This window comes from Hoplias malabaricus, chromosome 7 (genome assembly GCF_029633855.1).
Source record: "Hoplias malabaricus isolate fHopMal1 chromosome 7, fHopMal1.hap1, whole genome shotgun sequence".
In the NCBI taxonomy this organism is placed as follows: domain Eukaryota; kingdom Metazoa; phylum Chordata; class Actinopteri; order Characiformes; family Erythrinidae; genus Hoplias; species Hoplias malabaricus.
The window spans coordinates 24,622,637-24,629,099 of record NC_089806.1 but is presented as its reverse complement, the minus strand read 5'-3'; positions in this window follow the sequence as shown (position 1 = coordinate 24,629,099).

Sequence of the window (6,463 nt, the reverse complement as noted above, 5' to 3'; positions counted from 1 at the left end):
CACAGTTTGGGGACCAAAATCAGTTTACTACAATGGACTTGTCTTTCTTGTGGAACGACAAGCTATAGTCCCCACAACATAAATCAATTAATTCTAAGTCGAAGCCATGTTTTAGGGTTAAGTTTAGGTTTGGGGTTAGGGTAGTAGTGGTTTATTAGCAAATTATAGTAAATCTCCACAAAGTGAATATCAATATATTGTCCCCACTACTGATAGAAACAAGTGTAAGTGCATGTGACTGACTCAGTGGACTGTTTCAGTGGCTGGAGGTAACACATCAGCTCTGTAGTGAATGGCAAATGAAGATGAATGAACTTAATCTAACCCTGCCACAAGAACTACACAACACACACAGAGACCCAGTTTTTATTCCTCTCTCTTTCTCTGTCTTTCTCATACAGACAGTTCCTGGAACACTGGAGCATCACACTCAGTTCCCTGACTGCACACAGTAGATTAGCAATGCAGGAGAGTCATGCTGATTCTCTTCATATTCACTGTGACTGTGCAGCATAATAACAATAATACAGTGTTCCCTCACTGCGCAGGTGTGTTAGATGATTTAGGTTTGTCATGGTAAAAGTCACAGTTTTTGTTCTATCAGACCGGAGCAATTCCAAAATACACCGTGTTGTATCAGAAAAATCATCAAAAAAATTATGTATTCTATAGTACAGATGTTACAGCATTGTGTGTGCCATTATTCATATTGATGCGTAGTAATTTCAGGATCGTTAAATCTGCTGCTGCTGTTTCACTAAATCCATGTAAACTGTCTGTTATACCTGAAGAACAGCTACAGAAAGAGCTTTGTAAAACAAGCAAGGCAAGTTTATTTATAGAGCACCTTTTATACAAGAGCAATTCAAAGTGCTTTACAGAAAAAAAAACGTTAAATTAAAAGCAAGAATAAAAATCATAAGAGTCCATTAAAACATTTAAAATAGTGCGATAAAAGGAAATACATAAAAAGAGTAAAAGAAAAAAGTGATTAATATGATTTAATTATTCAAAATGATACAATAAAAGAAAAGAAGTGCTGTAAGCTGCTCATAGAGGAATGTTTAAAGTCTTGATTTAAAAGTGTCTAAAGTCAGGGCTCTTCTAATATTCTCAGTCAGCTGGTTCCATTTCAGAGCGGAATAGTAGCTAAACACTGCTTCTCCAAGTTTAGTTTTGACCTGAGGCAGGACTAACTGACTAGTTCCTAAAGATCTGAGATCTCTGCTCGGCTCATATCTCTGTAGCAGATCTGATAAATACACTGGTCCTAGACCATTAAGACATTTATAGACCAGTAATAACACCTTAAAGTCTATTCTGCAACAGACTGGTGGTATCCAGTGTAAGGATTTGAGAATGAGGGTGATGTGATCTCTTCTTTTGCTCAGAGTGAGAACTCTGGCAGCTGCATTTTGAATCAGCTGAAGCTATTTAATGGTCTTGGTTGTATACTTCGTTGGAGAATGGAAGACAGGAGGATGGGTAAAGAAAACCCTGCCTCGTGTAACCTTTTAGATGTTTTTTCTTTTGGGGTTTGGGGTTAAAGTGAATGTTTATGGTTATGGTAAGGATTACGTCAGTATGTCCGAAATACACATGTAAATCCATGAAGGGTGATCTATACTCATACACATTCTGGGGCCTGGCTTTTAGTCACATGTGTACGTACTGTCATTGAGACAAGGCTGATTATATAATATATACACTGGCTTTTGCTATGAAACCATATTTAAAATAATGTTTCTATAGCCTTTACAGCTAGATGACATCTTCACTCTCATAAAAACTATCACTGCTCTGGTACCTTTTGCTGTCACTTGGGAGGTGCACTCTTCAAATTGCTACAAAGCGTTCGTTGAGCGATGTTACGGAAGAACCACTTTTGATTCATAAAGAGTCCTTTTTGATAATAACTTTTACATTTGTAAAGAACCGTTATATAAACTCTCTTTAATATCTATACCATATTTCATATTAACTGAAGCCATTTACACTGTTTCTACCATTAGTGACAATAATGTACCTCGACAGTAACTTGTCTGACATTGTACTGAACAACATCACTTCACATTGGGCCACTGCACCACTGTTCTCATCAAATCTTCCTTCACAGTGATGTGAGGGTTTTGCATAGTCCAGCTGCACACCCTCCATCTACTTTTACAATTGTTGTTGAATTAGGGCTGTCACAATAACTGCAATATTGTAATACAGCACTACTGTGTTTTCCTTTTTTTTCTTTTACACTAGTGTGTGTTTAATGAATGTTAATTAAATTTGTTTAAAAATGTCATAAAATTTTTTTTTCTCAACTATTGGCATCTGAGCTGCTGCTGCTGTCTCTTTTAATAAAATGGACACAATAACAGAAAACCTAGTCTCAAAACCAAATGCAACTTTTCCAGTTTGGGAGCATTTCAGATTTCAACCAAATGAAAAGGGAGAGCCAGCCAATTTAGACGAAGCAATATGCAAAATCTGTGCCAGAAAGGTCGATGTGAAACGGGGAAATGCATCAAATTCAAGATCTCATTCAGCTACCTGTCACCCAGCTATCGAAGCTCAACTGCCTCCATGGAGCAACCTCTAAATGAACATTTCAGGCCGGTTCCAGCTGACAATTAGGAGTATAGCACCAGATTCAGGATAAATTAAGTCATTTGGTGTGATTCTACCACGTAGAGCCCTGTTAAATCACTGCACAGCATATTCTTTCACCATGACAGCCCTAGCCAAAATGTTGACATTCCAAGTTTGTCTCATGTTGAAAGGCTAAATAGAAGTAAACGATAAGAATGACCCCTCAGAAACAATCCCAGCTGCAGGCTGGGACATTTGACAAGTGACATTTCAGCCCAAATAGAGCAGGAAGGTGCTAAATAAATCCCCTCTGGAGCGGTCTGACTCTCCTGAAGACACACACTTTCTTTGCTTCTTTCCCCCCGCCATCACTTCCCCAATTGACTCAGTCCAAAGAGCGGAGCGCAGTGTGTGATGGGTGGCTGGGTGGCTCAGCACAGGTGGAAACAGTCTTGTTATGCTACATCTGCTCTCTGTCTCTCACACACACTCAAACACACACCTGCGCACAGACTTGCTCACCTACACACCAACAAACGTCCCACCTGTCAGCCTCAGCTGTCCATCAAACCTGGCGCGCATCGCCATGGCAGCCGTGCAGACGGCTGATTGGTGCAAAGCCTCGCCACAGGTGTCAAGACTGTTGGCTTTTATTGTCAGCGGCTGGAAGCATTAATAAAATATGGAATATGAATATAAATGCTGGCTGCTGTAGCAGCTGCCTGGGAGAGGCAGTCCTTGATGAGTGTGGGCGAGTGCACGCACATGAACCCATGCATGAACACACACACACAGACACACATGCAAGCACACACATGCAATAACCACCAACATAGCTTTAGCAGAGACTTATGCAAGAGTGTGTGTATTGAGGGGCAGTTGGAACACAGAGGATTGACGCCAAAGGGTTAACATGTGGCACACTGGTTCTCAACTCAGTAACAAATGACTTGGACTTGTATTTAAGGAAGCAGACCACAACTGAACATATTACAAATTCACAAGACTGATCAATATTAATAAATGCAATCTGTATATCTGCAGTGCTTTATACCTGCTGTTATAATCCCCTCTTTATTCAGCCTATGACATCTTTTCAGGCTTATTCTTTTTTCTTTCTCTTCCTACTAATGCTTTCCCAGCACAGAGTGTGACAGAGCAGTACTGGCCAGGCCATGGAAATGAGCTGAGAAGTGCTTAATATGGATACCTGTGCTAGGAGTCCAAATAAGGACAGTAGCAGCAGCTATAAATTTTCATGGATTTGCATGACGGGATTATTACCCCTGGTGAGAAACAGGTGATTTGACCTACATTTTTGGTTGTAAAGGGAGGGTGCTGACTGACTGGTTGCAAAATGAGTAAGTACACATGTTACTATAAGAACATTCCCAGGATTCGTACAATATAAATGATTTATAGTTCACCCCATGTCTGGTATTATAAACAACATTTGTCATTTTGTTGTGAGTTTTGGATTAGATTATTTAAATATGGTGATTTCAGTTTTAGCAATTATGAGCATAGCATATTAATACTTCATTTTTAAAAATGTTTTTAAATAAAACGACCAATGTAGCTTTTAATGCTATGCAACAATTACCAAAATTCATTCATTCATTATCTGTGACCGCTTATCCAGTTCAGGGTCGCAGTGGGTCCAGAGCCTACATGGAATCATTGGGCACAAGGCAGGAATACACCCTGGAGGGGGCGCCAGTCCTTCACAGGGCAACACAGACACACACACATTCACTCACACACTCACACCTACGGACACTTTTGAGTCGCCAATCCACCTACCAACGTGTGTTTTTGGACTGTGGGAGGAAACACCACTGTGCCGCCCAATTACCAAATGTCCAAAATAAATAAATAAATAATCTTCCAATTTTAAATTACAATTCTATGTTACATAAAACATTTTAAAACTTATGTGTACACCTATAACTATCAATCATAACAATCTGTATGCGGAGTGGAACCTGACAGAAATAAATTCAGTGAGCAACATCAGTTAAAGAAAGTTACTGCAGATTCCCGTGTTCTGAAAGAGGTGTTTATTTTCAGCGAATCATTCTGGCAAAAGCAGAGTGAGTGGAAATGATGAGGAGAGAAACAAAATGGGATTCTTGTAAGGGATGATGGGGATATTTGTAACAGATACTAAAACATTTAATAAATCATTACAAACACAATTATTTCAATAAAACCCAATGTTGCTGAAAGCAGGCAAGCGCTCCAATGACAATACATAAATATACGCAAATAAACAGCATTAGCAAAACAGACTAATGTCAAAAGTGGCAGATTTAGTTCCAAAAGAGTACAGAAGAGCACATATCAACAGGATAACACTGTAATAAATTGTATTTAAGTGACTTTATAAGATATTTTGGATGAATGTGTGCATAAAATGTTCCCAAAAACAAACTGTTTTGCATTTTATTTGGGAGGAGGGGATTTTCCGATTGTTTCTCTTGGGTGGCTCGTTTGAAGGCTGAATTTTAACCTGTCTAACTCTTTCTGTGAGGTTTTCTCTTCCTTAAAACGATGATATATTACAGCCACCAGGAGAATGGTTAATCTAATACAGACTTAAGTGTGATTATGCATAATCAGTAATAATAAGTATTATTGTCAGCATTCACGCCAATGCTATGAGCATTCAAAAAAAAAGCATGTTCACATCATTAGTATGTGATATGCAAATTATTTATGTTGTACATGTCACACTGTAGTTTGTAGATATATGTAAATGCTTTGAAGATTAGACAAAGCAAACATTGTGAGGTGTGTGTGTGTGTGTGTGTGTGTACATACCTATTACAGTAGGAGACTGAAAACTATTACAACCAGACTTTCAGTTTGCATCATAAATCTGAAAACACCTCTGCAATGCTCATTTCTGCTAGCTCCCCTGTGGCCTCTAATAGTATGTTATCACTTATTTAATGGTGATTCTCATTAAACTTTCCTTTTTTTGCGGATCTAGATTACATATAGACATTAGAAGCTTGTAAAAGCTTGTAGCAGACATTAACATCAAAAAAGTGTGTTATTAACATGGCTATAAAAGACATGCATAATATGTCACAGAACTCATTAGACCTTCTCTGAAGAATAATGATAACAAGATTAAGAGAACAAAGACATGGCCAATTACAAATGGCTGGGCCATAACAGAGTCTGGAGATAATATGAGCAATCAGAAAAGTAAGTCCATGGTGTGCATGGAAACATAACACATCATCATTTTATCATTGCAATATACGCTTCTACAATGAACATTTCACCAAAGCCTGAAGAACAGCTGATGTTTATGAAGTCTCAATGTTCTGATTAACAGCGCCGCTTCCTAACATTAATATTCATGGGGTCTCTTTGTGTAAAGGGATAGATATTTCTTTGCATACATGGGTCGATCTAATTACAACAGAAATGCTGAGAGATAAAACGTGGGCCAGTCTCTTTTTTATTTTACAGCACACATTCACTTTACTGATGTGGAATACTGAGCTCACCTTTACACAGACACTTTTTAATCAGCCTTTTAATGCTTTTAAGAATAATTAAATGGCTGCTGTAGACCTACATTGTGTCTTATGTTCTTGTGTTAGAACATATTCGTACAATGTTTTTTAATAGTTTTCATTGTTAGGCTTCTTTGCATTTATTGTTTATTCACCCTGCTGTTTCCTGCTCTTTTGGGTTAAACATAGCACTGTGTCGTGAAGTATATGTGTTCTTCACTAACACACATGTGAAAAGGAATGACAATTAAGTTGCCTCTTTGAAGTCCAAACAACCGTGCAGTTGTTAGCTATTAGCGTCTGTAAAACTGAATATTGGTAAGCCAAGTGCTCCAAACCCCCCCCCC